Below are 21,188 nucleotides of genomic sequence, written 5' to 3'. Positions count from 1 at the left end.
AGTGCAGGTAAAGATGAGCCCAGCACCTAAGCTGAAAGCAGAACATTCAGTCGCCTGGCTGAAGCTGTCGCCACTCAGTCATATGGGATTGGTGTGGGTGATGTGGTGAATGTTCATGCGCAACCTGCACTGGGCATTATTTTAGGGGCCAGTACTCTCCGGCATGGCTAACGAGGTCTTGAGGCCACAGTCACAGACGATTCCTTGACTGGAAATGGACCTTTGGAGACAAATGCCGACTCTTGCGTCTCTCTCATTGATACCGTAGTGAGGAGACCATCAGGAAGATGGAACCTCGTGTTATAGCTGCATGCATTATTGTTTATATGCAGGAGAGAAGAAGAAGAATTCAGCGAAGGCATCTGGCTTGCCAAAGGGAGGAGCAGAACCCACAAGACTAAGGGTCAGCAGGTCCTCCTTCAGATGCAGAGGATGATCCCCAGAGAACGGTCATTTGTAGGCGCCTCGCTAGACCCAGGGTGTATAGACATCGCATGCGCTATCTGCAGATGTATGAGAACCAGTGTCATCGATGCCTCCGCATGTCAAGGGATCTGGCGACTCACATTTGCCACATTCTGCAGGGTTTGGCGCCACGGGGGCTTGGATAACATTCATTGCTAATGGCAGTGAAAGTAACTACCGCGCTCAACTTCTACAGCAGTGGCTCATTCCAGGGTTCCACTTGGGACCTTTGTGGGATCTCACAAGCACCCACCTACAAATGCATCCAGGAAGTTACAGACGTTAATTTTGCAAAGGCCCACAATTTTGTCAATGTCGACAGACATTAAGCAGAGCACTTGGCTTTGCTGAGACTTCCAGTTTCCCACAGGTACAGGATTTCATTGAGTGCACTCGTGGCTATAAAAGCTCCCTGGCAACAAGCAGTCCAGTACATCAACTGCAAAGGCTACCACTTGCTCAATGTGCACCTGGTGTGCGACCATAACAAACGTATCATGCAGGTTTGCACCAGATACCCAGGAAAGCGTCCACGATTCGTACATCCTGAGTAGGTCTCAGATCCCTGACATCTTCCAGGCACTACACAGGATGCAGAGTTGGCTCCTCGGGGACAAACGTTACCCACAAAGGATGTGACTGATGATGCTTGTACAGCGGCCTCAGACAACTGCAGAGATAAGGTATAACAATGTTCATGCTGCAACCCTGACATTGGTGGAACACAACATAGGGATACTGAAAATGTGGTTCCAATGCCTAGGCAGATCTGGTGGAGCACTCCAGTACACTCCCCAGAGGGTATCACACATCATCGTGGCTTGCTGCGCAATACACAACCTGGCTCTACAAAGCGGGGAGGAGTTTGCAGATGACGAGATGGAGGAGCTGCATGTCTCCTCTGATGAGGAGGACCTCAAAGGGGGATGATGGTGATGAAGACCTGAAAGCCACGGATGCTGGTGAAAAGGCCATTACATGGGCCAGATATGGCAGGTGTGTTCGTGAGGCCCTCATTGCCAGCAGATTCCAGGAAGAGGATGACAAGATGCACAGAGGATCCTCCTGGACAAGTCTCCTCCATCATGGGCCAGCATGAACATGAGCATTGAAACTCCTCTAATTTCACCAATGAACTTCCAGATAACACTGCATCATTGCACAGAACACTCACATTTCCTTGAAGCTTTGAAGGATGAGTACACCTCTGAGCGCATGTGTCCGTCCTGAGATGAGAAGCTACTTGGAGGAGGGCGTCACAGCATCAGACATCTGAAAGTGCTGCCTCCTCACACTTACATGCAGCATCTGAATTGCAACAGTACCCTCCCACAAGGGCACTTGGACGATCCTGAGTGGGCTAGTGGCTGCATGCCTTCAATCTGGAAAGGCTCCTCAAGGAGATCTATTGGAACCAAGGCCGCCACACACCATGTGTTACATTGATGGTGAGACAGAAACATAATACTTGGGACAAGGCAGCCAATGAGATTCCGCTGCTGTGACAGCACTTACAGATGACTCAGTCGGCTGTGGGACACTCCTCGAAATGACACTGCCATCCGAGAGTTTATGTGAGGGTCCCTGAGCTGCTTTGATCCTAACACTGTCATGGAGGCAGAGCACTTGAGCATGATGAGACCAGGCACTTGGCTGCATGACACTGAGATACCTCCTCTTACACACAACCAGTGTGTCCTCATGGCCAGCCCTGGCCCTTGCGAGGCCCAAGCAAATCAGACAACATGAAGCCCTCAAGGGCACATGTCCTTGCTTACGTGGAGCACTGTTCTGGTTCATCACATAATCGCTCCTATCCCATTGCTCCCCTCCGCACTGTCGGAAGCAATGATGTACAATTCCAGAGTTTGTCCAAAAGGCTGTTTTGGCCTCCAGATATCACCATTTGGAAGTGGCATCAGTAACCTCTTGGAGTGCTAAGGTGATGGGACGCACAGCGCTGTCTCCCAACTTAGTGACGACAACCTTCTCCCCGCAATAGTCACAACTACAGGATGAGAAACGCTTAAGGCTGGATGTCACAGCGCCTGCACACAAATGTGCCATTCTTCGTCACCTTGAGGTGACAAAGCACTCCAACCTTTTGCAGAGATAAGCAGATTGACATGGGGAATGTCGGACAACTGTTTGGCTGAGGGCAGCTCACATAAGCTCCAACTATAAGCTCATATCATCAAAAGCCTTCCGAGAGGCAGCAGGCAGATGGAGTTAGATGGTAAATGAGCCATCTGCATGCGTGATCTCATCTCTTAAAGACCACACTTTCAACTTTCAAGAATGCAGACGAGATAGAGGCACACTGTGCCTCAATTGTGCAGAACCAAGAATGCGCATAACAGCACCCTGCGACACATGAGCTCATTCAATGACCACACTTTCCATGAAGGTGCAGGCATTGCTGATGTGGAGAGTGATGTTGAAACGGGACACTTGTGGTAAGATTGTAACACACTGCACAGAAGAGAGGCCCAGAATAGAGACATTTGACATAAGTGTGTGCAGGAACATGTGATTGACAGTAACACAGCTCATCATAAGGAGGCATAGACAAGAGGAGATATGAAATGATTGCAAGTGTATTTACATTTGAGAACATTATATACAAGTGATTCACACCCATACCAACGTTGTGCAACCACATCTTTTTCACTTTCCTTACCCTGCCTTGGTGCTCCCCCAACATCCATAGAAGATGTGGAGGTGGGCTGCCTGCGATGAACTTGGCGGGAATCCTCTGGAGGGTTGAGACCTGGAGGGCCCCGGCCTGCTTTGGGTGACCTGCTGTGGGGCAGGTGCACCCTCCTCGGCCTGTGGAGCTGGAGCCGATGGGGTCACAGGAAGAGGAAATTTGGAATCGGGCGGACACTGTCGGAGTCACCAGGGTGGATGGCCCAGGGTTTCCAGCTGGTGGTCCTCCTCCCTATGGGTGCCCAAGGGCTCCTAGCTGACTCCTTGTGGAGGAGGGGCAGCTGGAGTGAGATCCAAGCTGACCCGCAGTCCTCTCGCGTTGACACTGCTGGATACCACCAATGGCTACAGCAATGGAGTGCAGCTCCTGCAGCAGTGCAGGACCGCACTGAGATCTCTATGGTGGCTGCCATCCTACCAGAATTGACCTCGATGCATTGACATATCCACACTATCACCTCAGACTGAAGGCAGATGGACTCCTCCATTGTACGCTTCAATCTGAGGAGTGCAGCTGACATCCCTTTCTGATGTTCCCATGCTTGTCTTTGCAGTTCCAGCAACTGACTTAGGACCGAGTCCAGAGGCTCATCATCTGACTTGAACTCAGCAAATTCCAGGGCTGCAGCAGTACTCCAAGTGCCAGCAACCGTGGATGTTCCTGTCTGCACCTGCTGTGGACCAGATTGTGGACTATGCTCACCATATTGTGACCCCGAGGCTACTAGAGAACTAAGTCCCACCAAAATGTATGTCTCTGCACTGGTGGAAGGTGTGGATGAGTGCTGTGTTCTCAGGGTCCTCATTCGAGATGTTGTTAGGGTTGGAGTTGAGAGCCTGGCTCGTGGATGCCCTTGGGAGCTTTCCAGAGGTGCCTGCGACAGAAAGGAGAGATAATTAGTGTATGGCAGGTACTCTGAAACAGGAGAAAACATTCACAGTATGGCTGTTGAACTGCAGGATCCTCACTTGGGCATGTGCTGCCAACCTCACCGTCAGCACAGGCATAGTCTATGTCCTCTCTGGCCAGCTCTATATGGCTCAGTTCTCAAAGTCCGTGAGAATCTTGATCTGAGGAACTCCACCACCGCTTTGGGATCTCTCCTTCTTATTGTGAGCCAGCTTGTTCTGCATGAAGACAGATGGAGAGAGTGTGAGCAAGTCGCATGTAAGGGCAAATGATAAGGATGCCTGGCATGTGTGGATGGTGAGTGGAGCCCTGGACAGGATTAGGACGCAAGCTCCAGAGAAGATGCGGCCAGATGGAGATGCGAGGGTATGTGAGAGTAAATAGTGATGTCCCTTGAGGTGGCAGCGAGCAAGAGCCTTGTGAATGCGTGATGGTCTTGTGGTGTGTGAGTTGAGAGTGATGTGATGGTTGACTTACCCTAGCCGAATGGAGGAAATCTTTCATCCTCTTCTTGCACTGGGTGGTTGACTTCTTCTGCAGGGCGTTTGCACTGATCACTGCTGCAACCACGTCCCTAGCCGGATTGGTCACCTTGGTGGACTCCTTCAGGAGGAGCGGAGGTAGAGAACAATGCAACGGGCCTCGACTACGTCCAACAGACACTCCAGTGAGGTGTTACTGAATTTGGGCACAGTATGCATTTCAGCAGGACCGGAATATCACAGCGGCTGGCGGGGTCAGAAAGTCTTGGCTTATGTTAATATGAGCTGACCTCACATTACTGAGCAAGGCCAACTCATTGAGGCACAGGTTGACTGTGTAGCAATGATCTGGTACAGTGCACTATGAATTAACAGCTTTTTAAATTCATTCATGCAATGTTGGCTGGAAGTGTCATCAGCTGCAGAAACTTGAGCTCCAGGTTGCAGAACTTGGGCGGTGGCTGGAGTCACTGTAATGCATCTATAAGGCTGAGGATTATGTGGATAGCACGTTTAGAGAGGTGATTACACCGCAGCTACACAGGCAGAGAGGGAATGGGTGACCACCAGAGTATCTAAGAGAAACAGGCAGGTAGTGCAGGAATCCCCTGAGGCTATCTCTAACCGCTTTTCCATTTTGGATAGTGGTGAGCGAGATGGTTCCTCAGAAGAGTGCAGTGAGAGCCAAATTCGTGGCACAACAGGTGGCTCAGCTGTACAGGAGGGGAGGAGGAAGAGTTAAAGTGGTATAGTGGTGGGGGATTCCATAGTTAGAGGAGCAGACAGGTGGTTCTGTGGCCATGGACGTGACTCCAGTGTGGCATGTTGCCTCCCTGGTGCTAGGGTCAAGGATGTCACTGAGCAGCTGCAGGACATTCTTTTGGGGAAGGGAGCAGCCAGAGGTCATGGTCCATATTGGAACCAATGATATAGGCAGGAAAAGGGACAAGATCCTGAAAGCAGATTTAAGGACTTTAGGAAGGAAATTGAAAAGTAGGACCTCAAGAGCAGTAATCTCAGGATTACTCCCAGTGCCGCATGCTAGTGAGCATAAGAATAGGAAGATTGAGCAGTTCAATATGTGGCTGGAGAAATGGAGTAGGAGGGAGGGCTTTAGATTTCTGAGGCATTGGGACCAGTTCTGGGGCAGGTGGGACCTGTACAAGATGGATGGTTTACACCCTAACAGGACTGGGACTAATGTCCTCGCAGAGATGCTTGCTAGTGCTGTTGGAGAGGGTTTAAACTAGATTGGCAGGGGTTTGGGAACCTGAGGGGAATTTCAGAGAAGAGAGGAGAAAAACTGGCAGTGGAAAGTAGAGAAGTATTAACTGATAAGGAGGATGTATCAGAGAGTAATATCACGGTAAATAGAACACTTGAAGAGTTTAATAGAACTAGAGTAAGCTATAGCAAATCATTAGATGGGGTCAGAGCAAGGGGGAAAGTTAAAAACCCTAAATCAGGATAAATGTGCTTGTATGTGTATGCATGGAGTGTGACTAATAAGATTGGTGAACTACAGGCAAAAGGACATTGACATATTGTTGACAAATAGAACTATAACATTATTGCTACAACAGAGACCTGGCTCAAAGAAGGGCAGGACTGTACGTTATATATACCTGGGTACAAGGTATTTAGGAGCGACAGGAAAGCAGGAAAAGCAGGGGGAATGGCAGTATTGATTAAAGGTGGCATTACAGTACTGGAGAGAGAGGATATACCAAAGGGGCCAAAGATGGAATCTCTCTGGCTGGAGTAAGGAATGAAAAAGATGCAATAACATTGATCGGTGTAGTGTATAGACCACCAACTAGTGGAAAGTACATAGAGAAACAAATTTGCAAAGAAATTACAGAGAGGTGCAAGAATTATAGAGCAATTATAATGGGGGACTTCAATTACCCAAATGTAGACTGGGATAGGAATAGTGCAAAGGGACAAGAAGGGTGAGAGTTCCTGGAGTGTGTTCAAGATAATTTTCTGCAGCAGTATGTTTCCAGTCCATCGAGAGAGCAGGCACTGTTGAATCTGGCTCTGGGAATGAGTTGGCCCAAGTGGATCAAATAACAATGGGAGAGCATTTAGGGGACAGTGGCCTTTGTACCATAAGGTTTAGGTTGGCCATGGAGAAGGACAAGAAGCAATCCAAAGCAGGATCATTAACTGGGGGAAAACTAACTTCGATGGGATGAAAATGCATCCGAGTCGAGTTAGTTAGAATCAAATGTTGGCGGAAAAGACAGTGGCTGAACAATGAACTACCTTCAAAGAGATAGTATTGCAGGCAATGTCAAATGTATTAAAAGCATAGATTGTATTGCCTTTGATCCTTTTTACATGTAAAATCTTAGATGGCTGAAACCTATCTCATTGACTCCCATTGTAAAGCATGTTCGTCGTTCGTGTTTTCGCCGTTTGTGATGTTCCATGTGAATGTAACCCCCACGAATGGCGGGACTTTACTGTAGATGCAATTACAAACATGGTGGCCCAGATTTTACAACGGAAATAATGGTAAGGTTCTCAGTGCACAGCATTTTTGCAGAGTAAATCAGATAATAATTTATGGAATCTGCATATGTGCAGTTAAATGTGGAAATCAGAAATTTGCTGATCAATTTGCCCTGCTCCTCTATTAACTTCACTATTCCAGTATCTTGTCAATAGATTTGGTGTTAGAATTCATGAAGGGCACAAGTTATAGAATCATAGAAAGTTTATGGCACAGAAAGAGGCCATTTGGCCCATCGTATCTGTGCCGGCCAAAAAAGCTTGCCAGCCTAATCCCACTTTCCAGCATTTGCTCCGTAGTCCTGCAGGTTACAGCTCTTGGGTGCGTAGCCAGACACCTTTGAAGTCAGTTTGAGGGTTTCTGCATCTATTACCCTTTCAGGCAGTGATTTCAAGACCAACACAACCCTCTGAGTGAAAACATTTTCCTCATTTAATCTTTCTACCAATCACTTCATATATATGCCCCTGTTGCTATACTTAAATGCTAATTACTTACTAAACTCATCAGAAAAAGTTAGTGCTGTTGCATTCAGGTGTAAGTGAATATTTTTAGCAACATGATAAATCTTAATTACTACCTTTTTGGCCCTGAATATTTAATTCTATAAGTGTGGAGTCTCATTCCTTCAGACTCTTGGAGATTTTATTTTTTACTTGTCTCTCTGTTTTTTTAAATCTGTCTCTCTTATTCCCATCTTTCTTTCCCTCTCTTCATTTTACTTTCTGCATATGATTTTACATTGTATTCAATGTTCTAATTGATACTTCCTGGTTTCAACTTTATGCGTCTCAGTGAGAATTCTTCAATCTGATTAGATGAGGAAACATGCTATTGCTTGCCCTGCTCACACCGATGTCACATCCCCTGTAGACAGTAGTGTGCTGCAAAGGATCTCTAGTAACCAGACACTACCGCTAAAAAGTCCAGGAAAAGTTAGTGGACAGCTATAAGTGTAACGCATCCTCAACACCATTTCTTCACTGCTATGCACAAAATCCCAGTTAATGTGTTTGGCTAATTGCTGTCTTCCTTACTAATAAGTTCATATTTCATGAAATTTACTGTTGAAAATTTCACCTACCCACTATCTTAATTGACAACTATGAAATCTATAAAAATGGCTCGTTAATATTTTATTTAAAAGAGGCAAATTTGATGTCTGTGCAATTTTACTGTTTCTTTCAATGTTCACAATTATGACAAACCAAGTTTACAAAGCAAGTGGAGCTATATAACTAAAATATAAAGGCCTTATATCTCTATATACTTATGTTACAATTGCATTGGCAGTTAGGTTTTGTACCTAGGCCTGAAGTTACTATGTCAGAATAAACCCATGATTTTACTTGATGGAATTGGATGAGTGGAATTCTCATTCCACTGTGTACTTTTCTAAAGAGCATCTACAGATTTCTTCTCTGTATAACCAACATATATATATATAAAATATAAACAAAAATAAATCCAATTAACTTTTGTGTTGTGAAGTATTTCCTATGGGAGCAATGGAACAGTACTGCAGATGCTGTAGGTTACCAGACATATTTTTGGCCTTTTTAAAATTCTTTCGTGAGATATGAGTGTCATTTTTTGCTCATAACTAATTGCCCTTGAGAAGATAGTGATGAACCACCTTCTTGAACTGATGCAATACATGTGATGTAGATATACCTACAGTGCTGTTCAGAAAGAAGTTTTAGGCTTTTGACCCAACGATAGTGAAGGAAGCGCGGCGATATAGTTCCAAGTGAGGATGATGGTTTACTTGGAGGGGAACTTTGCAGGTGATGGTGTCCCCATATGTCTGCTGCTCTTGTCCTTCTAGGTAGTAGAGGTGCTGGGCTTGGAAGGTACTGCTGGAGCAGCCTTGGTGAGTTGCTACAGTGCATCTTGTATATGGTACACACTGCTACCACTCTGCGTGGGTAGCGAAGGGAGTTTAAGGTGGTGGCTGGGTTTCCAATCAGTTGGATTGTATTGACCTGGATTGTGTTGAGCTTCTTGAGTATTGTGGGAGCCACACTCACCCAGACAAGCATCACAATCCTGACCTGTGCCTTGTAAATGCTGGATAGGCTTTGAGGAGTCAGCAGATGAGTTACTCGCTGCAGAATTCCCAACCTCCGAACTGCTCTTGTAGCTATAGGCCTGAATTTTAGCTTTGGTGAGCGTGCCCGATCAATGGGCCCAGGAGCAGTCGGGAAAAGGACTGCCTACCGCGATCGGCCCTCAATCGCGATTTCACACTAGCTGGCTAATTAATGGCCAGCCAGTGTGAAGCACGCGCTTGAAATGTCCAGCGTTGCAGGAAATGGGGCAGGAAGAGGATGGGCGATGACATCACCGTGGGCGCAGGTGAGCGCTGCAACAAAGCTGCCTGAAGGTAGACAGCTGCCTCAGGGAGCTGCAGATCTGAAAATCATCAAATAAATGTTTTAAAAGCTGCAAAAAAATGTCCATGCATCACAATCAATCACCTGGAAATATAGCTAATAAAAATGCTGCCCACAGGTATTTATTTTTATTTTATTTCATAACAGAAATTTGATCCCTCCCTTGGATGAGGTTTGATGAAAGTGCAAAGTCCATCTGGTCGATTTGTTTGTTTGCCAACCGTAAGGCTGGAAGGCCATGAAAAATCGGAGACAATTGCGCAATTAATGTACTTAATTGCCCTCTTAATTGTCGGCGGCTGGACTTCTGACTTCTGTATGTGTCCGCCGAGCGAAATATCCCGCAAGCACTCGATGACATCGGGACACTTGCCTGACGTCTTCTCGCGCAATTTTACGCCTGATCAGGTTGGGTGCGCGCCCATCCGCAGGACGTAAAATCCAGCCCATAGTATTTATATGGCTAGTCGAGTTCAGTTTCTGGTCATTGGCAACCCTCAGGATGTTGATAGTGGAGGATTCAACAATGATAATGCCATTGAATGTCAAGGGAGATGGTTGTGTTCTCTCTTGCTGGAGATGGTCATTGCCTGGCATTTGTGTGGTGTGAATGTTACCTTCCACTTATCAGCCCAAGCCTGAATGTTGTCCAGGTTTTGCTGCATATCGGCACAGACTGCTTCAGTATCTGGGAAGTCGCAAATGGTATTGACCATTGTACAATCATCTGCAAACATTCCCTGTGATGGAGCAAGGTCATTGTTGAAGCAACTGAAGATGCTTGGGCCTAGGACACTACCCTGAAGAACTCCTGCAGCAATGTTCTTGGGCTGAGCTGATTGGCCTCCAACAACCACAACCATCCTCCTTTGTTCCAGATATAACTGCAACCAGTGGAAAGTTTTTCACGTTATCCCCATCAACTGCAATTTTGCTATGGCTCTTCTTTGCCACATTCAGTGAAACGCTGCTTTAATGTCATGGGCAGTCACTCTTCCTGATCTCTCGGGGTCCACTTCTTTCATCTTTGTTTGGGCCAAGTTTGTAATGAGGCCAAGAGCCGAGTGGCCGAACTGAGCATCAATGCCCAGGTTATTGCTGAGTAAGTGCTGCTTGATAGCACTGTTGACGACACCCACCATCACTTTGCTGATTATTGAGGGTAGAGTGATGGGGGTGATAACTGGATTGATTGAATTTGTCCTTGAGAATTCTCACTTCCAGTTAGTATATGTAAAATACTTATGAGGAATTCTGTATTTTTCAGAATATGTAATAACATTGTAATTAATTGAGCAGAGAGAAGTTAGTGTTGACTTCTTTATGAGGCAGTAATTCTGTTGGACTGAAAGTTGAGTATTACTGTAGCACAAGGTATCAACATTGTATTTAAAAACAGCATGATAGGAATTTAGTCTATTTTGTTTTGATTTCTCTGAAGAACTTTTACCAAGGCAAAAATATTAAAAGGATGCCATCACCATCTCTGAAATGTAACCTTGAAAATCTTCCTTTCCCTACTGTCATTAAATGTGAAATGCAGTGACAATTATCATATTGCAGTGAGGAATGGTCTGGAAAAACTACATACTGGTATTTAAAAAAGTGTTCCATTCTCCAGAATTATCAATCTGCTGACATTTTAAAAAAATTATATGATAAAATTTCTTCCTAATTATATGTCAAAAACAATATTTGTGGTGCTGAATTCTTGTAAGTTCATTCTTTAGAGGCAGCACAGGTATTGCAAAGCACTTTCAAAATGAAAAGACAAGAGTTGTCATAGCTGGGGGACAAGTAATGACTGCGCTGAGGCCACTACAATTTTATATACATGATGTGAACTCAGGAACTCAGTGGAAAGTGATCAGATTTGCAGATGATACCAAACTAGACAAAGCAGTGGAACCAGAGCAGCCAGTTCAAAAATTTGAAGGGTCGTGAGGACTCGAAACGTCAACTGTTTTCTTCTCCACTGATGCTGCCAGACCTGCTGAGTTTTTCCAGGTAATTCTGTTTTTGTTTTGGATTTCCAGCATCCGCAGTAGCTTTTAGCTTTTTGTTTTTATCAAAAATTACTGAATGATTTGTACAAAATATGCCGTTGCGCAGAAAAATAGTGAATAATATTTAATGCAGACAATGCTCCACATAGGAAAGAAAAAAATAGATGACATATGTGCTTCACGAACAGTGCATGAGTAGGTATAGTGCCAAGCTGCAAGAGACCTGGGAGTCTGAGTAGAGTTAATGTGCAGCCAATGCAAAGCAGCAATCAATAGAGCTAATAGGATATTTAACTATCTAGCTAAAAGAGTGAAATATAAGTCAGAGGAGGTAATGATCAAGCTGTATAATGATCTGGTCAGACATACCTTGAATACGACATCCATTTCTAGTCACCAAGAGACAGGTGAGGCATTCAAGCACTGTGGGCAGTGCAGACTAGATTCAGAAGCTGATCCACAGCATCAGATGAAAACAGATAGAAGAAACTTAAGCTTTTTAGTGTGGAAAGAAAACATCTGAGAGGTCATTGTAGTGATTGTATTTACAAGTACAAATTTTTCAAGATAACATAATAGTCATCTTATTGGAGAAATGCAGGATTGTTAGGAGAGTAGACGAGTTAACCCAGAATATTACTTTACATTCAGGGAATAGAACTAGCGCATAAGAGTTCAAACAGTAAGGTGTAATTTTAGGACTGATATCAGAAAATTCTTCGTCAGAGAATAAACATTATGGAAACTAACTTAAACTGTTTTTCTGTACCTGGGACTGAGTTAACTCTTTAATTTCAGAAGCATATAAATACAGGCCTCTCAGTGCGACTTAGCACTGGAGGGCAACTTTGAATAGAGTGCTGGCAGTTGGGTGAGTGAGGGAGTTGGGGGAAGGAGGTGCTCTTTTGCCTTTTTCTTTTCACTCTGTAGGAATTGGTTCTTACTCTACTTTAGGGGTTTGGTGAGTATCTGGCAAGTGGTTAAGGTCTATTTTATTCCTAAGGTTTCAAATAGCATACCAACTGTTGATAAGGTTAATAAAATATAAAAAAGGAAAATAATTAATGGAATAAAATAATTAAGTAGTTAATTAAAACACATTAAGGATGGCAGGACAGATGCAGCATGTGGGAGCTCCTGGATGCCAACGTAATCCAGGCCAAACACATCTATAGTAAATGCTTGTGGCTCAAGGAGCTTCGGCTCAGAGTAATTGAGTGGGAGGTCAAGCTGCAGACACGGCGATCCATTATGGAGGGGGAAAGTTACTTGGACACTTTGCACCTGGAGGTGGTCACACCCCTTAAGATAAGGCCTTCTGATTTGGTCAGGGTCAGGAGGATGTGGTTGTGATTCAGGCAGGTAAGGGGACCCAGAGGGCAGAAATGCAGGAGCCTCAACCTTTGCAATTGTCCAATAAGTTTGAGGTTTGTTTAGCTTGTTTGGATGAGAGTGCTGCAGGATGGATGAACTGACAGCCATGGCACTATGATACAGGAAGCCACTCAAGTGGGGGGAGCAAAAAGGAATGTAGTTGTACTAAGGGACAGTATAGGAAGGGACTTGATGCTTTTTCTGCAGCAAAGAGTGAGAGTCCAGAAAGCTGTGTTACCTGCCCGGTGCCAGGGTTTGGGACATCTGCTCAGTGTTGGAAAGAAACTTGCAATGGGAGGAGGAGGATCCAGTCTTCGTGGTCCATGTCGGTACCAATGACATAGGCGGGGCAAGGGAAGAGCTTCTGTGTAGTCAGTATCAGGAGGTAGGTACCAAATTATAAAGCAGACGCTCAAAGGTAATAATCTCTGGATTATTACTTGAACTATGTGTAAATTGGTATAGAGCAAATGAGACTAAAGCAATGAATGCAGGCTTAAAGACTGGTATGGGAGAAGTGGGTTCTGGTTCATGGGGCACTGGCACCAGTACTGGGGAAAGTGGAGGCTGTACCGTTGGAACACTCTACACCTGAACCATGCTGGGACCAGTGTTCAAGTGAGCTGAATAAATAGGGAAGTAGAGGGGATTTTAAACTAAATAGTGGGCCAAGGGATCAAATTTGGGAAGATGTGGTACATTGAAGAGTAGAGACAAAGCAAGAGAGAAAGATATTAATATGGGAAATGATAAATAGACCATTACAGGAAGGGATTACAAATCTAAGAGTAAATCAGTAGAGAAAGATTAGAGGTTACAAAAATAATAAAAGAACAAAACTAAAGGCTCTGTATCTGAATCACATAGCATTTGAAACAAAACAAATGGGCCAGAATTTTCCGTGCCTGTTGGCGGCAGGCATCTTTGGCGGCATGAGTGGACAATATGGCGAGAAGGCCAAATTCACAACATCGTCAAACCAGTTTGCAATTGTCTGCACTGCCTGTCAATGGCGGGCCTCATTCCCCGCTGTCAGATATCAGGAACTTCATTGTAATATACCTGCATGTCGTTATAAGCCCAGCTCACTGGAATGATACCCCCCACGCTGCATCACCCGAGCAATCATGCTAATACGTTTCACAACAGCACATAAAAGGCATGAACATAGCGAGCTGCACTTTGAGGGGAACTCGAAGATGTGTGCACAGTAACGTTGTGCAGCACTTATGAGAATCGCCTGTTGGAATTCAAGATTGAGGCACCATGCATTCAGGCGAAGGCACAGGCAAGTCACTTTTTCCTAGCTGGCTGACAGTGTGGTGCCAGGGCAAGGCCTGCACTGCGGTTGAGGTGACTTGGTTGGGGGAGTGGTGGCAAGGGCTGCCCTGCAATTGATGAGAGTTGGGGGCAGTGGGCAAGGGCTGCACTGCGGTTGAGGTGACTTGGGGATGCGGGGGCAAGAGCTGACTGCATTGATGATACTGCACAAGCACATGTGGGGCTGGGAAGGGAAGCAGCCATGCATCAGGGAATCCTTGTATAAAGTGACCATTCCTCTGCAGCTTAGACAGCTCGGATGCAGCCACATTGACATGCTTAGAGTCAGGCCTCCAGCTTATCTGTCCACTCAAACTATGCAGAGGCATGTAAGTGGCACCAAGTGCTCCAGAGCTTTTCAACCCTTGGGCACAGACTGCAAACTAATGAGCATTTTAGTGGACTGCACATAAATTGGATGACTAGGTAAGTTGTACAATCTCCTTGCTAAAGTTGGCCATGGAGCAGTCACTGTTGGAGGTGCTCACAGCCCCTTGCAATGTCATCATCCTGGTTTGGATCAGTGTCCCCCATGGTTCAAGCTAACAGTGCAGCCTTGCAACGCGTGTTAGGAGAATGCCTGTGCCTGAGCTGAGAGCACAGCATGCAGTCCAGTGGGCGAAGCTACCACCAATCGGTGAGGTGGAATGGAACGCTGTTGACGGCGCTCTTGGGCAGCCATGCAGTGCATTAAATTCTGGCCATCCAGAGGTGCGTTAAGGGGCCTTCAGACTTAACCATGAGAGATTCTTAGAACAAGCTAATCCACATATCTCTCTCTTTCATCTTGCAGGAGGAGTACATCAGGAGCATGGAGCCTGGTGACCTAGCTGTGTGCCTCATGGCTTACAGAGAGTGGAGACGAAGTAGAAGAGAGTGGTGGAGGCACCTGGCTGGGCAGAGGGAGGAGTAGCACCCTCAGGAAGAAAGGGTGGCTGGGCCCCTGCACACGCCGATGAAGAGCCACAGCGAGCCGACGCTGTTTGATGCCCAGGTAGACCCAGCGTCTATAGACGCTGTCTTTCATTCTTGCAGATGACCGAGAACCAGTGTCACCAAAGACTGTGCATGCCTAGGGAACTGGTCGGTCACATCTGCCACCTGCTGCAGTATTTGGCGTCACAGAGACATGGTGGGCATCCACTGCCCGTGGCCATGAAAGTGAAGTTGGTGCTCCATTGTTATGCCAGTGGCTTCTTTCAGTGCTCCACAAGTGACCTCTGTGGGATATCACAAGCCTCCATCCACAAATGCATCCATGAGGTCATGGATGTCATCTTCACGAAGGCATACAACTTTGTGCATTTCGCCCGGGACCAGGAAAGCCAGGATGCAAGAGCGCTAGGATTTGCCCAGATCTCAGGTTTTCCACAGGTGCAGGGTGCCATTAACTGCACTCACGTGGCACTCAGATCTCTTTAGCAACAAACGGCCGACTATGTCAACCACAAGGGCTTCCACCTGCTGAATGTTCAGCTGGTGTGAGACCACCACAAACTCATCCTGCAGGTCTATGTTCGGTCCCCAGTGAGTGCCCATGACTCCTACATTCTCAGTCGATCTCAGATTCCTGGCATCTTCCAGGGTCCACAGAGGCTGCAGAGCTGGCTCCTCGGCCTCAGACTGCAGCTGAGCGAAGGTACAATGAATCTCATGCTGCAACTCGCACCTTGGTGGAGCAGACCATCAGGATTCTGAAAATGAGGTTCCGGTGCCTGGACTGGTCTGGTGGGACCCTACAATATAGTCCACAGAGGGTGTCACGCATCATCGTAGCCTGCTGTGCCCTTTACAACCTGGCGCTTCAACAGAGCGAGGAGCTGGCTGAGGAGGAGATGGAGGAGCTGGACGTCTCCTCTGATGAGGACGTTGACAGGGATGAGGGCGAGGAGGCCCTCGAAGGCGAGGATGATGGTAATGAGGCCATCACACTGGCCAGATGAGACAGGCACACTTGGGTGGCCCCCATAGCTGCTAGAGTCATGGAAGATGATGATGACATGCAGTGAGGAGATATCATAGATCCTCACATTGCATCTGTGAACATTTGACTCTAGTCTGACTGATGGCAGCACAGATACCCTCTGTGATAAGGCTCCTGTCATGGAGACACAGAGGAGGCCCTAATAGTCGCTCGATTCCAAGAGGATGATGACAACATGCGGTGAGGACACTCCATAGATCCTCACATAACCTCTGTGAATATCTGACTCCTGTCTGGCCAAGGCAGCTTGCTTACGTCCTGTGATCAGGGTCAAATCATGGAGATGCAGCCATGAAACTTTAAATGCACCTAATCCTTTGCCAGCTTTCAGCAACTGACCCCTTCAGGAGCACAGCATCACCAGTCACAGATACAGACAAGATGGGGGGGCCAGCGCACCTCAAAGGTGCTGAGAGCACACAGAGAGAATGACGGAACTCTGTGACGCCTGACCAAAATATTCTGACAGCAAAGACAAGCAACATCAAGGTGCAGGCATCACTAATGTGTCCAGTGAGTGCGAAGTCAGACCATCACTTTGTTTTGAAGGCTGCACAAAGCACAGGGAAATGCAGCACCCTCCTCGGCCTGTGGAGCTGAAGCTGCTGGGGTCACAGGAAGAGGGGATTCAGATGGGCTATACACTCTCGGAGTCACCTGGGTAGATGGCCCCAGGGTGTGCATCTGCTGATTCTCCTCCCTATGGGTGCCCAAGAGAAGGGGAAGTTGGAGTGAGATCGAGCTGCCCCGCACCCCTCTCACGTTGACACTGCTGGAGGCCAACTGTTGCATCAGCGATGCAGTTCAGTCCGCGCAGCAGCATAGGACCGATGTCCTGGACCAAAGTATCCATGGCGGCTGCCATCCTACCAGTGTTGACCTTGATGCGTTGGCGTGCCAGCGCTATCACCTCAGACTGAAGGCGGGCGGACTCCTCCATTGTGTTTTGCAATCTGAGGAGTGCAGCGGATGTCCCTGAGCTTGCCTTTGGAGCTCCAGCAACTGAGGTGTGACCAAGCCCAGAGGCTCGTCATCTGATTCGAACTCAGCAGATTTCTGGCCTCCAGAAGTCCTCTGAGTGCCGGAGACCTGGGAAGTCCCTGCCACAGCCTGCTGTGGATCAGACAGTTCCCCAGGTTACCCTAGAACTAGGTCCTACCGAGGTGTGTCTCTCTGCACTGGTGCAGGATGTGGGTGAGTGCTGTGACAGGTCTTCAATGAGGGTGCCTTCAGATTCTTCTTCTGACAAGGCTTCGGGACTTGATTGGAGGCCCTGTGTCGTGGACTCCCTTGGCTGTTTTCCAGATGTGCCTGCGAAAGCAAGGAGAGATAATTAGTGCATGGCAGTGGCCTGTGAAGCTGGACACATCACTCACAGCATGGTTGTCTGACGGATGTTGCACTGCTGGATCCTCACTTGGTGGAGCACCACTGACCTCATTGGCAGCACAGGAATGGCCCAGATCTTCACCGGCCAGTTGTATGACTCTATTTGCAAAGTCCGTGAGGACCTTGATTTCAGGCATTCCTCCATCAGCCTGAGACCTCCCCCTCTTGTGTGCCAGCTTGTCCTGCATGAAATGAGATGGAGAGAGTGTAAGCAGGATGCCTGCCAGGCCAGATGATAAGTATGCCTGGTATATGTGGGTGGTGAGTGGCCCTATGTACGGGATGAGGACAATGAAGGTGTGCGTGAGAGAGTGAGTGGTGATGTCCCTTGAAATGGCAGTGAGTAAGATCACTGTGGATGTGTGATGGGTTTGTGAGTGTAAGAGTTGAGAATGAAGAGATGAGTGAGCTACCCTACCGGAATGGAGGAGATCATTCATCCTCTTTCGGCACTAGCTGGCTGTCCTCTTTTGCAGGGCGTTGCACTGTTCAGCACTGCCACCGCCTCCCATGCTGGATTGGTGAAGTTGCTGCCCCTCCTGCTGCCAGAGTCAGGGGTAGAGGACATCATAGCTGGCCTCCGTGTCATCCAAAAGGTGCTCGAGGGATGCACCACTAAACCTGGGGGCTGCAGTCTTCTTGCCTTTCGAGGCCATGTCTTCTTTGCAGCAGTTTTGTGCTGGAAGCACTGAGAGGTGTGCACGCAGCTGCACTTTGAATATGGTGCCCAATGTGATGAAGTGGCGAGGTGACGGCGTGGTGGGCGAATCAGAGGCCACCCACCAATGAAACAACGTGTTTCCCAGGAATGCACGATGAATGAGGCAGGAATAGGGCAATACGGCGTGAAAAGCCGCCATTGTGGCTGGCGGGTAAAACGTTCTTTCTCCCACCCACTACCGCACTTAGTGCAAACCTGGGACAATTCTGCCCATGAACTGGTAGTGCAAATAGAAGTAAGTAAGTAGGACCTGATAGCCATTGCAGGATGACATAGATTGGGACCTAAATATTGAATGGTACATAACATTAATGAAAGACAGGAAGCTAGGAAAAGGTGGAATCGTGGCTCTGTTAATTAATGATTGTATTAGCATAATAGAGAGGGATGACCTAAGTTCAGGAAACCAGGATTTAGAAGCGGTTTGGGTAGAGATGAGAAATTATAAAGGCAAGAAGTCACTTGTGGGAGTGGTGTACAGGCCCCCTTAACAGTACCCACATGATAGGATGGAGTATAAAGGAAGAAATAATCGGAGCTTATCAGAAAGGTACGGAGATAATCACGGGGTATTTTAATCTACATATAGACTGGAAAAATCAGATGGGCATAGGAAGCCTAGCTGAGGAGTTCATAGAATGTTTTCAGGGTGGTTTCTTTGAACAGCGCTTTTTGAGCTAACCAGAGAGCAGGATATACCAGATCTGGTGTTGTGCGATGAAATAGGATTAATTGATAACCTCATAGCGAAGGCGCCCCTAGGTAGCAGCGATCATATTATGATTAAATTTGACATTCAGTTTGAGGGAGGGAAGAGTGGTTCCAAGGCTAGTATTTTAATAATTTCCCTTAAATAAGGGCAATTATAAGGGCATGAAAGAAGAGTCAGCTGAGGTTAAGGGATATGTCAATAGAGATCCAATGGCAGACATTTAAAGGGAATTTTCAGAATATATAGAATTGATACATTCCAACGAGAAAGAAAAATTCCACCATCTAATGTTAACTAAAAAGTTAAAGGTAGTATCAAACTTAAAGAAAAAGCATATAATTGTGCAAGGATGGGTGGCAAGTCAGCAGATTATAGAACAGGTCAGAATATAAAGAACAGCAAAGAATGACTAAAAGAATATTAGAGTATGAAAGAAAGTTAACTAGAAACGAAAAGAGTTAACAAAGTGAGTGTTGGTCCTATAGAAAGCGAGGCTGGGGATCTAATGGAAAATAAGGAGATGGCAGATGAAATGGTTAGGTATTTTGCATTAGTCTTCACTATAGAGGATACAAGTAATATCCCAGAAATGGCTGTAAATCAAGAAATGGAAGGGAGGGAGGAACTCAAGAAAAGTACAATCACCAGGGAAGTGGTGAGCAAATTGTTGGAACTGTGGCCTGAGTCCCTGGATCCTGATGGACTTCATCCTATGATCTTGAAGGAAATGGCTAGTGAGATAGTTGATGCATTGGTTTTAATTTTCCAAAATTCACTAGATTCAGGCAAGATTCCATTAGGTTGGAAAATAGAAAAATGTAACTCCTTTATTCAAAAAGGGAGGGAGATAGAAAGCAGAAACTACAGGCCAGTTAGCTTAACATCTGCTGTAGGAAAAATGTTAGAAGCTATTATTAAAGACATTATAGCAGGGCACTTAGATACATTCAAGGTAATCAGGCAGAGTCAACATGGTTTTGTGAGAGGGAAGTCAGTTTATTGGAATTCTTTGAAGTAGTAATGTGTGGTATGGATAAAGGATAACGGGTGGATGTAGATTTCCAGAAGGCATTTGATAAGGTGCCACATCAAAGATTATTGCGGAAAATAAAAGCTCATGGTGTAGTAACAAATTAGCATGGATAGAAGATTGGCTAGCTAACAGGAAACAGAGAGTAGGCATAAATGGGTCATTTTCCAGTTGGCAAGATGTAACGAGTGGTGTGGGGGAGGGATCAGTGCTGGGGCCTCAACTTTTTACAATTTATATAAACGACTTCGATGAAGGGACAGAAGGTATGGTTGCTGCTAAATTTGCTGATTATACAAAGGTAGGTAGGAAAGTAAATTGTGAAGAGGAAATAAGAACGCTACAAAGGGATATAGATGGGTTAAGTGAGTGGGCAAAGATCTGACAAATGGAATATAATGTGGGAAAATGTGAAATTTTCCATTTTGGCAGGAAGAATAAAAAAGAAGCATATTATCTAAATGGTGAGAGACTGCAGAGTTCTGAGATGCAGAGGGATCTAGGTGTCCTCATGCATGAATTGCAAAAGGTTAGTATGCAGGTACAGCAAGTAATTATTTATTGCAAGGGGAATTGAATACAAAAGTAGGGAGGTTATGCTTCAGTTATATGGGATATTGGTGAGACTACATCTGGAGTACTGTGTACAGCACTGGTCTCCTTAGTTAAGGAAAAATGTAAATGTGTTGGAAGCAGTTCAGAGAAGGTTTGCAAGACTAATACCTGGAATGGGCAGGTTCTTTTATGAGGAAAGGTTGGACATGCTAGACTCGTATCTGTTGGAGTTTAGAAGAGTAAGAGGCAACTTGATTGAAAGATGTAAGATCCTGAGGAGTCTTGATAGGGTGGATGTGGGAAGGATGTTTCCTCTTGTGGGAAAATCTAGAACTAGGGGTCACCAATTATTAAAAATAAGGGGTCACCCATTTAAGACAGAGATGAGGAGAAATGTTTTATCTCAGAGGATTGTGAGTCTTTGGAACTCTCTTCCACAAAAGGTGGTAGAATCAGAGTTTTTGAATATTTTAAGGCAGCGGTAGATAGATTCTTGATAAGCAAGGGGGTGAAAGGTTATCAGGGATAGGTGGGAATGTGGAGTTGAGGTTACAATCAGATCAGCCATGATCTTCTTGAATGGCGGAGCAGGCCCGAGGGGCCAAGTGGCCTACTCC

The 21,188-nt window shown here is 46.1% G+C and overlaps 1 protein-coding gene across 4 annotated transcripts in view; it reads left to right on the top strand.

The window, feature by feature from the left end:
* The window catches only part of zfpm2a (zinc finger protein, FOG family member 2a), a 975,862-nt gene that overhangs the window by 648,266 nt on the left and 306,408 nt on the right, over positions 1-21,188 (top strand). The window lies entirely within an intron of this gene.

Source organism: Cetorhinus maximus, chromosome 4, assembly GCF_964194155.1.
Source record: "Cetorhinus maximus chromosome 4, sCetMax3.hap1.1, whole genome shotgun sequence".
NCBI classification, from domain to species: domain Eukaryota; kingdom Metazoa; phylum Chordata; class Chondrichthyes; order Lamniformes; family Cetorhinidae; genus Cetorhinus; species Cetorhinus maximus.
This window is presented reverse-complemented; position numbering and strand designations above follow the sequence as displayed.